The sequence below is a fragment of the Patagioenas fasciata genome, chromosome 3, assembly GCF_037038585.1.
Source record: "Patagioenas fasciata isolate bPatFas1 chromosome 3, bPatFas1.hap1, whole genome shotgun sequence".
NCBI lineage: Eukaryota > Metazoa > Chordata > Aves > Columbiformes > Columbidae > Patagioenas > Patagioenas fasciata.
The window spans coordinates 123,792,732-123,808,785 of NC_092522.1; the positions used below are offsets into that span (position 1 = coordinate 123,792,732).

General features: G+C 49.2%; 1 protein-coding gene across 13 annotated transcripts in view; it reads right to left on the reverse strand.

Annotated features, from left to right (window-relative positions):
* The window catches only part of EXTL3 (exostosin like glycosyltransferase 3), a 159,470-nt gene that overhangs the window by 57,870 nt on the left and 85,546 nt on the right, over window positions 1-16,054 (reverse strand). For 11 of the 13 annotated variants that reach the window (XM_065833539.2, XM_071807171.1, XM_065833538.2 and 8 more), the window contains one exon: window positions 7,738-7,830. The exons of 1 other annotated variant lie outside the window; for it this stretch is intronic. The gene's annotated coding sequence lies outside the window, so the exon portion shown is untranslated. Of the gene's footprint in view, window positions 1-4,989; window positions 5,131-7,737; window positions 7,831-16,054 lie in introns of those variants that run through there. One more of the 13 variants, XM_065833547.2, reaches the window with a different exon arrangement.

Genomic DNA, 16,054 nt, shown 5'->3' on the forward strand with positions numbered 1-16,054 from the left:
CTTCCTCCTCTCTGATGTTTACATCTTGACAGAGGAATATATCTGTTTAGTTAAGACATATACCAATTTCACATTAAAATTTGAGGTCCTTTAGTGGTGTTGTAAGACTTAATACCTGTAGGAGGTGATAAAACATTCGTGAGAACAACACTGTGAAATTAAATGGGCTGGGCTGACAATAAAAGGCGTTTTAAGATCCACCCTTTTAAGGATCCCTTTGCTCCCATCTCTGTTGCTCAACCACTGCATCAACATTTCCCCAAGTCCTTTCACGTGTCCAACACACAGAGGGATACACAAGGTGTGCACATCCCAGACTGGATCCATGTTGGTTGCTTTAGTGGGATGGAAGAAGAACGGATCAGATGCTGCCTTTGAGTTCTGGGTGTCACCAGGTTTTAGACTCTCTTTCAAAAAATGACTTCTGTTGTTGCTGGAAAATGCAACTATTGAGTTTCACCAAAACTGAGAGCTCCTCTTGGGTTTTCCTTTCACCTTACTCTAACAGTTGTTCTTGCCAAAATCCATGGAAAATAAAAATCTATAGTTCCTAGATACACATTTTGAAAGGGTTTCGAAGTGCAGAGCAAAGTTTTCATCCTTAATGTGACCTTGTAAGTCACACAGATACCTTCCTGATTCTGCTGGTCCTGATCCAGAAGAAAAATAAAATCCCCAAGTGAAAAAAATCACTGTTTTTGCTGACCAGAATTACCCGACTGAACGAATATCAGTAGTCAAGGACACAGGATAACACACCGGAGTGGAAATCACAAGGGCTGGATGCAGTTTCCTTAAATCCTCCGAGCCTTTGCTTCTCTGCTGCAACAGCCATTTAAGTGCTGATAAACTCACTTTTAGATCATTCTCATAAAACTGAAGGTCAGCAAACGATTTTGTAATTAAGGCCGTTGCATAATTGTCAGCCCGATGCACAACTCGAGCCTGCGCCACCAAACAGACCAGGACTGGAAAACCCCTGCTCCACCAGCTCAGAAGGCGCCTCTCGCCCTGGGTGGCTTTGCCGATGAAGAGTGAGCAGCTGCACCAACCAGTTCTCAACAACCCATCTCTGCTTCTAAAATGCTCCTCTTTTCAAAGTCAATCTGAGGAAACACAGTGATCTTGGCCAAAAAAAGGTCTCTGATATAGAGAGGACATTCTAATATTAACCAGTGGAGGGCAACCACACACGTGCACAATAGCCAGTGTCCTATTGCATGATACAGAAAAACACTTTCTTCCCATTCCCAGCTATCACAGAATCATTCCAGTTGGAAGAGACCCTCAGGATCATCGAGTCCAACCGTAACCCAACCAACTCTAGCACTAAACCACGTCCCTAAGAACCTCATCTAAACACCTTTTAAACACCTCCAGGGATGGTGATGGAAGAGTTCAAGTGTTTTATCTTCCCCATTCCACATTTTTTATGTTTATGCCTTTCCTTGGGCCACCTGAACAGCATCCCCCAAATGGCAGAGTATATTCACCTGCAATTAGGCAAAAGAGACCCTGAATTCCACAGCTCCCCCTCAGCAACAGTTCTGCTCTTCTCCCCACTCATGAGCATTACCTGCCAGGCCACACAAGAAACCACACAGCAGAAAAGCAGCACATTTCAGATACAACCACCTGGACAAGATCACTGGAAGAATTTTACCACCTTTTAAATTATTTTTTTCCAGATATAAGGCTTGAGCTACAAGGGGCCACCCAAACTACACACAGAAAACAGCCGCGATGTAGCAGGAAGAGATCAGCACCTGGTCTTCAGCAAACAGAATTCTTACCCAGCTCAGCGATCTGTGTGGGATGTAAAGGGGAAGGCAGGTGAAAGCTGGATGGGTTCTACACCATGAAGATAAACCACGGTGCCTCTAACTCACAGAAGGCAGCAGCGCATCCCCTCCGACGGCAGCTTCTTTCATGCTACCTTTAGACAAAATGCTAAAGCAAGCTGTTATCTTCAGAGAAAACACAGCATGGCAAATCAAATAATGCTTTAGCGAGACGCAATCCAATAGTTTCAGCTGAGCGACTGTTTGAATAGTCCCAATGTCTCGGTACAAATACAAGTTGAGCGTCAATAATTCCAAAGTCCAGCTCCAGTAGATCTTAAGCAAATAGAAAATGAAGTTTTGATGTTCCTTCACGGCCCAGGCAGGCTCAGAACCCTTACAGGTTCCTGCCCCAGCCAACCCAGGGGTGAGCAGAGCGGTGCTGCTGGCTTGGCTGAACCGATAACCCCCCGCGCTCGTCCAGACAAGTTGGTCACTGTATGTGCCACTGACCTAAGGAGAACACATCGGTCACAGCTGGTAATTTGGGCACTGGAAGCAAAGAAACTCCTCGTGAACTGGCGATAAACAGCGAAGGGACTGGGGATATTTCCTCCCTCTGGTGTACGCTGTGTGTCGTTCTTGCACAAACCCATCGGAGCCCGCATCAGTCTGCTCTGATGAGTCAAAATAAATAGGAGATGGAGGGAAAAGTGTTCAGGAGAGCCCAACAACTGTAACTTCATACCTTAGGGCAGGATACCCCGCAGTAATGTCATTCCTCAGCACTCAGCTGGAAAAGCCACAGAAAGGCAGGTGGTTGTGGGAGAGGCACCGGGTGAGTCGGTTCCTCGCCTTCTCCTTTCTCCCCATCAATATTTCGACAGCATAATGCACCGGTGTGACGGGGTGAGACACGGGGGCTCGCTCGGTGCGTGAAATGGAAAGTCAACAACCCAATCACCCCCCGGTTTTTAACGATACTCATTTCTTCATCATCATTACACTCTGTCGTAATAGTCACTTTACGAGCTCAGCTAATCTGGGATGCTGTTGCATCATCGCCTGGGAGAATGTTGTTGATAAACAATCATCAAAGAGGGAAAGAAAAAAAAGAGGCAAACGGAAACCAGTGCTGCTTTTCTGGCCTCCAAAGGATCTTCGTGCACTCAAACCTGGTTTGGTCACGAGGTTTTTAATTGGCAATTTGGATGTGGGTTGTGCACAGCACCCAAAGCAGAGCGTTGCAGCACTCCCTTGCTGCGTGCCAGTAAAACACGGCGGCTTTCCAGCCAGGGCTGGTGTTCAGTATCATTAGCACTGGAAAAAGGGGCTCTGCGGTTTTGGTTCAGCTGCTGTGACCCCAAGGCTGCACCAGGACAGCTCCTTGTCCTCTGGTCCTAAGTCCAGCAGGTCTAATCCAGCCACTTTCATGCTCTTAAACTTTCTCACCTTCCTTAACACTGATTCCTGGTTGTATCAACTTCTGGACCCTGGCCGGGTTCTGTGTGGGTCAATGGCAGCCGGCCAAGGCCACCGTTGGATGGGTGACACCAAGTCCCTATGCCCAGGAGTGTCGCCTTATGCACCAGTGACCAGGTTGCTGACCATGAGCTGTGCATCAGGGAGCAGAGTCTGGGAATCCTGATGTCACACTCGTCCGCAGCATTTAACAACAAATAAATACCCGTGAAACACACGGGAAGGGTTATCACTTCACCACGAATAAAGGAGATGCTGACGTGACAGGGAACTTCACTTCTCACCTTTTGAGGGGATGATTCCGCTCTGCTGGTTTGTAAGAAATCCAAAACATCACTTATCAAAGTGGCAACAAAATTTTCTGTCAAAGTAGAGGTTTCCCAACAAGGATGCTTTTGGTACGGGTGCATTCATGGCAAAACAACAGAGCAATGCGAATGGCCTGTGATCGTTTCTTTGCACAGAGCACCAAGAAGCTTTCAGCAGCTTTATAACATTAGAGCTGCTTATGTTTAACAGCTGAAATGAAAAGGTGGGGAGGGTGCGCTGCCCTGTGCAGCTCTCTGGAAGCAGAGCTCATGATTGTGCTCTCGGTACCTTCCCCCTGCCGAGCTGCAGGCACAGGGGAAGCTCCACAATTTGAACTGGGTCCTTGCTTCTGTTCCTCTCGCCTCCCCGCATCCCCTCCATCCTCCCTTCGACACGCACAGATGGAAAGACGGACGATAAGACGCCAATTAGGTTATTTGAAGCCTTGCACTAGCTACTCTAAATGCAGGCACACAAAGCTGCAGGATTCTGCCGGTGACATTTGGATCACAAATGAAGTCCCCAAGAGTAATAAACAATCAGGTAAAGAAATCTGGAAAGAAATTACCCAGCACACCTCGTCTTCTTGCCCCCATGAGATCCATATAAAATGTGTTAATGCATCTGATTATGATCTAAATTATGTACAGAGGCTCCTGCCAAGCACTCTGTGAAGTTTCTTTATTGTTGAGTTGGAAGCTGTTTAAGAATGGTCCAGTCATCATGTTTCAAATTAGATTGGGGAAAAAAAACATTTTCCTCCTTTATTGCTGGCTCAGAACACGGGTTTGCGGGAGAAGGTCGATATGTGGCTTTTCTCTACTGAAGGGAGAGCAGGAGAAGTGGTGAAAGAACAAAAGAAGAATCAGTCTATTACCTGTCCTTGTATCATAAACCTGAGCTGTTTGGCTTTACAGACACGTGTACAAATAACCGCAGTTTCAGCTGCCTTTCTAGGTGTGTGTTTTTCAAAAGCTGGGTGTAAACACCAAGGTGTTCTCATGTGCACCTTCCTTGGACTGTACAATTTTGAAAGGGTTTCTGAAAATGAAGAGTTTGATGAGAAGGGCCTGTAAAACATCACACAAGACTTTTGCCTTGCCTGTAAGAGCCGGCTGAGCTGTCACTTGCTCTACCTGCAAATCACTGTGTTGCTCAGAGCCAGGTTAAAAAAGCTGTTCTTTTCCCCAGTATCCCATACTAACCTTAGAGCTTTTTAAAAACATATAGATACACACATCCCAGGTATATATTCAATACATACAAGTCTGGGAGAGCACGCAGAGTTTTATAGGTCAAGCCTAACAACACTTGTTGTTAAAACTCACAGTATCACAGTATGTTTGGGATTGGAAGGGACCTCGAAAGATCATCTAGTCCAATCCCCCAAACTCCACCAACCCAACCTGTGTTTTACCTTCTGTTGGCATCTGATCGAGCCTTCCCTGCACCCATCAGCACCTCCTGCCACCGCAGCGCTGGTTTCCCGAGTTAGCAGCAGAGTCAAGGTCACCTTGCTCAGGAATGCTGGGTTTTTCTCAATAGGAGGGTCCCTGTATATTAAAGATCTTCCATCTATTAGCTCTGCCCTTCCCAACACATCACTGCAACAACTGTGTAAGCCTGGACTAAGCGCGGCCCTATGGAAGAGAGCTAGCATATAATAGCTCTTACATATTTATTTTGCTCTATACATGCATATAAATAGATACACACACACACACATATATATATATATGCCAGCTAGCTGTCTGCACCTCCTCTCAAGGTGCAGAGCTCATCTTTGCTATATAGGGGCTTAACACTTCATATTCATCGCTATAGAGGCCGGCATAACAGACATTTTGAGGTATCAACCTCACCCAGCCCCTCCAGTGTGTCGAGACCGTCACTTGATCTGCACAACAACTGTTGGACGCATTTCATGTTGCTCCACGGGCTGACGTTCGAAGTTAAGCACCAGAAATCCACATTTAAGTCAAGCCTTCCTCGCTCGGCCTGTGCGCTAGAGCCCACGTTCGAGCGGCTTCGCTTCCACCTCCAAACACCTTGATTTGCGCAGTCAGGAAAACAAAATGCAGAGTTTAAGGCAGATGTTAAGCCTAAATGTTGAACTGAGGTGCCCTTGGCCTATCTTTTAGTATTTGATGCTGAAAACATCAGGCAATGAGGCACTTGTGTGGGTGACCAGTGCTCCTGCCTGTGGTGAAATTCAGCCCAGACGTAAAGACCGAACTTGGGAGTTAACCTGAGCCAGGCCTTGTTATCAGCAGATCTGCAGGAGATTAGGGATCAGAACTATCATTTCGAGCCACTGCGGTAATGTAGCGGTTTAAACACCAAAAAAACTGTTTTAATGTAGGATCACAGGCTGGATTCCAGCCAGCCAGCAACAGCATTGCTTTAAAAGGAACTATTTATCTCTCTGAAACACTTACTAACACATGCTAGGTGCCTGAAAATAAAGCCTATGCTAAACAACCAGATTTCAAACTCAAATTCTGCGCGTCGGCATTCTCTTCTGCTGCAGGTAAGACTGATTCCCTTACACAGCTTCCTTATTTTCTCTCTTTTTAAGAAAAAAAAGCAGCATTTTCTCTTTCAGTTTAACTTTGAGGCAAGACCACAGCCTGGTCTCAAAGACACGAGATCTTTTGAAGTCCAAGTCAGGAGGCTCTCACAGGAGCTGAGCTCAAGGGCTGCTCTGGAATTAATCAGAAATGATTTACTCTCTCACTCGAACAAGGCAGAAGAAAAACCCCAAACCCTAGATGTACAGATATGTGGTTGGGGATGGGGAGACAGCTAACAGGCAATTAAATGAGTGCCATTACGGCTTGATTGCCACGGTCCCATAAATTAAAGACTGTCTTGCATGGTTGGATTTCCTGGAGGAAACCACCAGCACAGTTGCTAAGTCTGCTGGAAGCAGTTCAGCCCAAGAAGATACGGAGCAGATGCTCCAAACGTGACACACAAGGACACGGCGCTCCCGGAGAAATCTTCTGAGAGCAAGTCAAACCAGGGCTTTGAACCGGTCATGCATTGTTGGAGATACAGCTGGGAGTTTTTCACAGATTAGCAGAGTTTAAAGCAAAAAGGGACCTTGAGAGCACCTCGTCTGCTTCTTGCCGCATCATGGGCTGTTACATTTCATCCACGTTTTCCTAAGAGCGGGAGTTAGATCTGGCAGCCAAATCCCAACTTGAGTAACCGTGGCAGCTCCCAGGAACGATCCACGTGCTCCTTCTACTCAAAAACTCCAGCTGCCAGAGCAGCTTTGCGTAGGATGAACTGTCTCCTGGTGCCTTCACGTCCCTCTGCCAGAAAACGCTGCTCGCTGGCATGAGCAGAGGTGACTCCACGCTCCAGCCACTTTGCTTCACGCTTGACACTTTTGCTCGAGCCCAAATTCATCAGCAACTTTGACAACACTCCAGAGAGATCAGCACAGGGCACAAAATCTCATCTCCTGGCTTCATTGCAGGAGGGAGAGGAAAACTGGAGGAGAAATGTGCTGCTGGCAGCGGTCTCTACCTCTGCCCGTGTTCCCAGGCAGCCACACGCCCCTGCAACAGCTGAGCATTACACCCTAATCCTTACACAGTGAACCTACCTTGGTCACAAAGCTTTTGGGGACAAGAATCCACCCAATGAATGATGCTAAAGGAGAAAAATGTCAGATCACACACGTAGTTTCACAGTCCAACCCCCCCATGGAGCTGGATTCGGATCCCAAGGCCCCCAGACACAGACCCGCGAGCTCAGACCATCGGTGACATTCAACGCTGCTTATAAAATCTGAATTTAAACTGCTGAAAGCAGAATATTGTGAAATGCCGCTTCTTTGCCTGCAGTTCTGCCAACTGAGTTTGGCTACAACTTTCAGCAAACAATAGATGATGAAATAAAAGAGTTGATGGCCAAAAAAAAATGTGAGGGGTTTGACGAAGAGTCCGTGGGTGACACTGGACTGGCGCTGCCCAACTTTTACAAGCTTTCCCCACCTCACCGTTACTTTAACTTGACTGTGGGGAGAAGGAAGAGTGTTGCTAGAAGGGTACAGAGACGTTTTGGTAAATTGTGTTAAAATACAGTGAGGGAAAAAGCAATTTAATGCCAGGCTTGGAGCAGACTGACACTCCAGGGATTATTTGTGCTCTACCTTCTGTTCCTTGGCTCAGACCTGTCCAGTATCACACAGACTCCTTCACTGCTTTTCTTCTTTCTCCCAGCGTTGATCTCAAGGGTTCTTCTCCTGTTTAACACAAAAACACAAACACAACCACATGTGCTTAAGAAATATATTACCCATTGCCTAGAGGCATCGTGCAAAAGAGGCTGCCTGTTAGCACATCGGCTAAAAACGCTCCTTCCAGACCAGCTCCAAACAGCTGAGAGATTCATAAGCTGTCGGCTTTTAGCCTGAAAGCTCCCATGGGATGGACAATCTGGGCTGCTGAGGAGTTTCAGAGGCCAAGGAGACAGAGACAGGATTAGGCCCAAGGCAAAGGGCACCTCCTCAGCTGCTCTGCTGCCCATTCCAGCTCCTGTGTGTTCCTCAAGACTCACAAAGGGAGCGTAGAGCATCCGTCAGCACAAGAAAACTGGTCAAAATTCTCCAAGCAAAGTTTTGATGAGCTGGACTCCTGGTTCTGAGCCTCTTCCATTGCAAGAATGTGAACTCGGAGCATCCTCCACCCGGATTTGATGCTTTGGTTTACAAGGGCTGCATATGTACTCACAGGGACAGTCGGGTCCAGAACTCCAGGTTGTCAGTCCTGCCACTGGCTCACCGAGTTACCTTCGCTCCACTGTTACCTGATGAGCAATGAGGATCCTCAGGCTTCATAAGAGCCAGTATGATGTCCAGCAGCAGAACTGCAGCGGGAAATGATCAGCACGTTCACAAGCGCTGCTGCTGCTGCCTCTCTCTAAACGTGACAACCTGGAGAAGGGACATCTCCAACCCTTTCTAGCTAAACGGGATGAGATGTGGGTTGCCAGCTCCGCACTCCATCAGCTCAAAGCCGGTTCGCAGGTGGGCTCCCTTCACAGAAAATGTTATTTTCACTGCAACATCCAGCAACCGATAGCTCTTGAGTCATGCACTTATGTCCACTTCCCACAAAAAAATACAATAAAAATCAACTATGTTGTTCCATAAGTGCCACGGTCAAAGGTGACCACCACAAGCCGTCCAGTCTGACCTGTTGCATGACACCCCATGAGCTCCAGCCACCACTTCCAGCCTCAACTCCAGCATCTCACAGTGATTTCCCACCCAGCTTTTTCCCAGCTCCAACCCTCTCAGACACGCTCCTGCTGCAGACAACTGCAGCGGCTCAACATACAGAAAGCTAAAACAAAATACCTTTTGCTAACCGAAGGCCAAGGCTGCAGGGCTGCTGCTCAGCAGGTGGCACCTTTGCTGTAGGTGGCATTTCTTTGCGTTTCAGAACAAAAAGTGCGGCTCGTCAGGGCCATAGCGTCCTGCCTTCACCCTCCTACGCAGCTTTTTGGCCAGGGACAGTTTTGGCGGCTGGTACGAGTGCCCCAAGCCTCCCTCTTCCCACCCCTGCTCTTACTAATACGTTCCATACTCGCGGCTCTTCACACAGTCCCAGCTCCGCCGCCGCTCCCAGCAGGGAGCTGGTGCTGGTCCCAGTGCCAAGACTGGCAGCTGCTGCTGAAGGCTGACTCCATCCTCTTCAGCTAGCAAAACGCATCCCAAGCACCTACATCTGTGATCGTAGCTCTTCTCTCCCCCAGCAGGCTGCAGGACATGGCACATTTCCATCTGCACAAGGCTACAAGACATTGCAGTAAAGAGATCCAAGATCAAGACCCCTCTCTGTCCCTCACTCCTCCCCGTTCCTTCCAGAGCTCTGCAGAAACCATGAGTGAAGATGTTACTCAACAGCCACAGTTGAGGATTTCATGTCACCCAGTGTCCCTACACAACCCTCACTGGCTCTTTGAGGTCTGGAAATGTTTTATAGCAAGTTGGAATAGATACAGTTTACAAAATAAAAAACCACGTTGGTTATTTTCTTCTTCACAGTCACAAATTATTCCAGGTCCTCAAAACTCCGGACACTTGGAGCAAAGGACTTCGGGAGTCAGAGCAGCTGGAAATGGGATGCCCGAATTCTCATCAGCCAAACAAACCACCCTCCTGAGAGCTTCGCTTTTTAAAAGCGTAATTCTAATGTAAGCTCTGCAAAACATTAGGCTGCTCATGGGATAAACGCTACCTTATGATACAAGCAAAGCCCCTTCTCTAATAAACACTGGGTAACTTGTATAATGTAAAAATTACAGCATATGTTAATGACAGTGATCAGAATATAATATTACCAGCAATAACAGTACACACAGAAGATAAGCAGTTTCTCTCTACTCCCCATCAGAGAAGCAGTGGCAAGTAGCTGTTATGACTTCATTTTATTTTTTATTAGTTTTTACAAGCTAGCTCCGCTAAAAGGTTGTGCCAGTGATTTAAACTGCAGTTGTCAGCAGAAGTGAAGGACATTGTGGGATACATTTTATTCCAGCTCTTTTATTGCTTGGCTCCTTGGAGGGATTCAAGCAGCTTAAGGATTTTAGAGGTGCTGTCACAACAATATCCGGCCCTTAGCAAGCTGCCATGAAAAAAAGTTGGAAAATACATGGTCAAGCATGGTCGGGTGCAATGGGGTCTCCATGGGACCAGGTGTGGAAGGAGACCTTGTGCTAATTTGCTTCTAAACAACCCTCTCCTTTACCCTCATGCCTATGCACAAGAATTCTCTCGTCTCGCGGACGCTGTGGTTGGAACAGGGCTCACCAAGGTGCTGCTGGCACACCCAGCAGACGCAGGTTGGGGCCGTCACATCCTCCAGATGTGGTCCCAGGAGATGGAGACACCAGATGTCCCCAGGGTATCTGTTTTGCTGTGCCCATCAATTAAGGGCAGGTGATGCCACTTCCCTGCTGTGCCAGCCCCTGAAGGGGACAAGCGGAGGACAGGAGCACAACGTGGCTGGTGCAGCCCCAAGCAAGGACAGCCTCAAACAGCGCTGGCAAGAGAAGACGTGTTTTGAAGATTCCCCAGACAGCAAGCATCTGCTTTTTGTCCAAGCACCATCCCAGGGTTCTGCTGGACTTGTCTCTATGGATACTCAAAAAGCGATCTGATTTGCATCAAATGCATTTCCTTGAACTGGTGGAGCAACCCAATCTGCTTCTCCCCTCTAGACTGAGCTGGTAAGAGACACTGGTCTTCACAGAATCCCAGGCTGGCTGGGGTTGAAGGGACCTCTGGAGATCCCCCAGTCCAACCCAGCTGCTCACACAGGGTCACCAGAGCAGATCGCACAGGTGGGTCCGGGCGGGTTTGAATGTCTCAGAGAAGGAGACTCCACACCTGCTCTGGGCAGCCTGGGCCAGGCTCTGGCACCTCCCACCAAAGAAGTTTCTGCTCATGTTCACATGGAGCCTCCTGGGTTTCAGTCTGTGCCCGTTGCCCCTCACCCTGGCGTTGGGCACCACTGAACAGAGTCTGGTCCATCCTCTGACACCCACCTTGAGATATTGATCCCATTCACCACATCCCTCTCAGCTTCTCTTCTCCAGCTCAACAGCCCCAGCTCTCTCAGTCTCCTCATCACAAAGATGCTCCAGACCCCTCAGCATCTTTGTGTCCCTCTGCTGGACTCTCTCCAGTAATTCCTTGTCCTTCTTCAACTGGGGAGCCCAGAACTGGACCCACAACTGCAGATGGGGCCTCCCCAGGGCAGTGCAGAGGGGAGCAACAACCTCCCTCCACCTGCTGCTCACACTCTTCCTCATGCACCCTTCATCCTCATCCAGCTGCCCTGAGCACCGTGGGGCTGAAGGGCAGAGAACATCCCTGCTGAGATGTCTGCTGGCTGCTTGCCTGGAAGAGAACTTGTTTCCAAACACGATAAACAGAAAGGAACATTACTTTGTGGAACGGCAGAACAAACTGGGGCTTTCTTGATCAAAGCAGCGGGTTATTTTGGGCACCAAACAAATCATATGACTGAATTCAAGTCTTCCATGGGATGTTGAGTTTCCCCACGATCCCAAAGTGCTACCCACACACCACCAAGCCACGAAACACATGTGTATCGTCCCACCCCAGCTCTCGGGGTGCCTGCGGTCAGGGGTTGCCCCCAGGCTGACAAACCTCTGCCGGGAGGGCACACAGGGCTGTGCCCTCATCTGCATCGCGGATCCTGACTCAGCAGAAGGTAAAAGCAGCTGAACCCGGGTCACTCGGCGCTCGGGGCAGAGGCAGCCTCGCTGTCTGCACATCTCGGTTACACCACTCAGTTGTGGCAAGAGCCCAACCTACATCGCCCAAGGCACAAGGCAGCGTTACTTGGTGCCTCAAAAGTGCCTCTATTACAACAGTGAGCAACCAATGCTCTAAAGATAATGCATTTGACGTGCACAGACAGAAGCCTTAACACAGCACCAACAGCTCCAAGTAACTCCTGCACCAACAGCTCCAAGTAACTCCTGCACCAACAGCCTCAGCAACTCCACCGTTGTCACCACAGATGAAACCGTCAAACACCACGATGCCCAGCGGAGTGACAGAATCACAGTTTGGGTTGAAGGGACCGTTAAAGCCCATCCAGTGCCACCCCTGTCATGAGCAGGGACATCTTCACCAGCTCAGGTTGCTCAGAGCCCCGTCCAGCCTGGCCTGGGATGTCTCCAGGGATGGTTCATCCACCACCTCTCTGCCCAACCTGGGCCAGGCTCTCACCACCCTCAGTGCAAAAAAATGTCTTATGTCCAAACTAAACCTCCCTGTTTTCAGCTTAAAACCACTGCCCCTTCTCCTATCACATCAGGCCCTGCTCAAAAGTCTGTCCCATCTTTCTTTTTGGCCCCTTTTAAGTCTGGAAATGCCGCACTAAGGTCTCCCCAGAGCTTCTCTTCTCCAGCTGAACCCCCCAACTCTCTCAGCCTGTCCTCCCAGCAGAGCTGTTCCAGCCTCGCATCATTTCTGGGGCTCCTCTGGCCCCTCTCCAGCAGCTCCATGTGTGTCCTGTGCTGAGGACCCAGAGCTGGACCAGCACTGCAGGGGGGTCTCACCAGAGCGGAGCAGAGAGGCAGAATCCCCCCAAAACCTGCTGCTCACGGGGCTGGGGACGCAGCCCAGGACACGGGTGGTTTCTGGGCTGCCAGCGCACATGGCCAGGTCATGGCCGATCTCTCACCCCAGTAACCCAAGCCGTTCTCCTGGGGCTGCTCCCCATCCTTCCAGTCCCAGCCTGGATCAAAACCAGAGGTTGCCAGGCATGGAGAATCTTGCACTTGATCTTGCCGAACCTCACGAGATTCACATGTGCCCACTCATCAAGTCTGTCCAGGTCCCTCTGGATGGATCCTGTCCCTCTGGTTTACCAGGTAACAGCTGATGCTACACAGTAAGTGTCAGAAAACGGGCCATTCTCAACAGCCCACTTGCAGCGGGTCCCCCCACGCTCCCCTTGGCACGTACGGACACCGTTCTAGGAGAGCTTCATGTTTGCCAGAGCAAGAGGTAAAGACACCCGTGTACCAGACAACCATGCCTTAAAGTCCATGAAGACAAGCAAAACTTACTTTTCAAAGTATGATCTTCTAAGCAGAGGGATGGCTTTTTTAGCTAGACTCTCAGATTTTTAAGTTAACATTTTTCAGGTCACCTTTGATGCAAAGCATCGTCTAAAAGGAGGAGGCTGTCAGATGGTCTCTCAGCAAGGGAGTATCTGTTCCCTGGGCATGGACGCCGAGCCTTGTGAGCTCCCTGTGCCATCTGCATATTACATGTTTGTACCGCAAGCCCCACGGACACTTGTTTGATGTGTTACCGTTTGTTGAGCTGCAGCTCCCAAAGGTCTCTCGCAGTCACAGGAATCCATATGACATGATCTATTTAGAGGACAAAGACCCCTCCATCCTTTGAAACACAAGTTTCTTGTTGCTGTCTTCTTTAAAAAGCATTTAAACTGCATTTTTTCACGTCACTCCTGTCTTCCATCCTTGGTTATTTTGCTGAGCAAACAGGATTGCATTCAGCATGGAGCAGAATGGTGCGAACGCTGCAGAGACAACGTTTAGCGACATCTGCCACTCACCCCATCGTCGAGCTCTGACTGCGCGCCTCGCCGCTCCCGTCCGGAGAAGAAAAGCAAGTAACAGATGTCTGCTGCAGAGAGCCTCAGTGAACGTGTGTGCGTGTAAACATCAGTTCGAGTAATAAAAAGCAAACTTCGTACTAAGCAACCACACCAAGTGCTGGAGATGGGGGAACTGCTGGAATACATAAAGGATTAAACCTGTCCTTACGTCTCAGCACATCTGTGCTATTTTAAGATAAATGTTAATATGTGGAATATTTTTTGGATGCAGGGAAGGAGGAAGGTAGCAGGAACACGGGCTGAAGGCAGAGTGGGGTGGGGTTGGTGCAGGGAAGCAGCGATGCCCATGGGCTCCTCCACCTCCTGGAATCCAGCCCTGGCCCAGGACACACGGGCTCCTCCTGGGCTCTCCAGCTCGCTGCTCCAACCTCAACAAACAAGATCTACATCCGCCTGGAAATTAAACCCAGCATCTCGGGTCTGTACACAGACGAGCGCTCCTTCTCCCCAGCAGGAAACGGGGACGGAGAATGTGCAGCCCCAGGTGGCCTGGAGCAATTTGCGTTAGGAAGGCCGAGAGTAAAACACACGGCACTAAATGGCATCTTGGGACATTCAACTACATCAGTTTTCTGACCTCCTCTCTTCACTATCCAGCTAAATTTGTCCATTTTCTTTTGCTCATCCTTGCAGCATCCACTGAAAAGCTTTTTCTTTTATCCCTTGATCAGAAAACCATCACAATCTGCTTTCATCTCACCCTTTCCTGACAATTATATCCACTTACTTCCCCATTTTCTCCTCTTTCAAGGCTCTCACTGACGCTGGTTTTTTATTTCACTCATCTGCCTGTACCATCATTATTTTTCACACTGTCAGGCATGCTATTGCGTATCTAAAATTTGTTTTCAGTATGGTTATTTAAGCTCATTCTCCTGCACTAAGGTAGACAAATATTGCAACCTAACACAGAAATATGCCCATGGAAATCATTCTTGGCACGCAATGCTCTAATCCCATCTGAGCAGAAGGCCGAGGCCATCAAGACATGGAACAATGTGGGAAAATTGTCTGAGGGTCAACAAGGCTAAGTGCCAGGTCCTGCGCTTGGGTCACAACAACCCCATGAACGCTGCAGGCTGGGGAAGAGTGGCTGGAAAGTGCCCAGTGGAAAAGGCCCTGGTAGTGTTGGTGACAGCGGCTGAACACGAGGCAGTGTGTGCCCAGGTGGCCAAGAGGCCACCAGCATCCTGGCTGGGACCAGCACTGGTGTGGCCAGCAGGCCCAGGGCAGTGACCGTCCCTGTGCTGGGACCTGGGGAGGCCAAACCACAAATCCTGGGGGCAGTTCTGGGCCCCTCACGCCAAGAAAGGCCTTGAGGTGCTGGAGCGAGTGGAGAGAAGGGAACGGAGCTGGAGAGGGGCTGGAGCACAAGTGTGATGGGAGCGGCTGAGGGAGCTGGGGGGTTCAGCTGGAGAACAGGAGCTGAGGGGAGACCTTCTGATCTCTGAACTGCCTGAAAGGAGCTTGGAGCCAGGGGGGTCGGGCTCTGCTCCCCAGGAACAAGCGCCAGGAGCAGAGGAAACGGCCTCAAGTTGCACCAGGGGAGGTTAAGGTTGGATGTGGGGAACAGGCTGCCCAGGGCAGTGCTGGAGTCACCATCCCTGGAGGGTTGGACAGACGGACATGAAGTTCTCAGGGATGTGGGGCAGCGCCAGGCGTGGGGAATGGTTGGACTGGATGATCTTGGGGGTCTTTTCCAACCAAAATGATTCTATGATTATGCAGAAGGCATTTCTGGCATCCCCATGCCTGCAGTACCAAGTGCCGTTAAGCAGACACCAAAGTCCAGCAGAAGTTTGGACAATGTAAGCACGACATACAGCTCTTTGATATTTTAGAGCAGAAAGTTTCCCAGGCTGATGCTGGCAACATGTCACATAAAACTGGCAACACGACCATCTGGGTCCATTAACTGCACTTGGTCTATAGCATTTGCTATCTGAATTGTTTATGCCTCGTTTGAGCGCGGAGGCTGCCCAGCATATTAATACTCCAGAAAAGAGCATCACGTAAAACAGAGCTGGAAATGAAGGGCTCTTTGGGTGCCTGTTGTTGTGCAACAATTACGGTGCAGACCGCGCTGGGATAAGACCGGAGGGGCCCGTGGGGGAAAACAAACAGAAGAAAACTCCAGAGAGCCCCTTTCTAGCTTCCACTTCAGCAAACAAAATCACACAAACGGTGAAATTAAAACCTGTTGTTTTAGAGCAGAGAGGAAGTCAAAGATTTCATGATCCCACTGCAAGAAAGGAATTTTTAAAGGCTTGCAAAGAA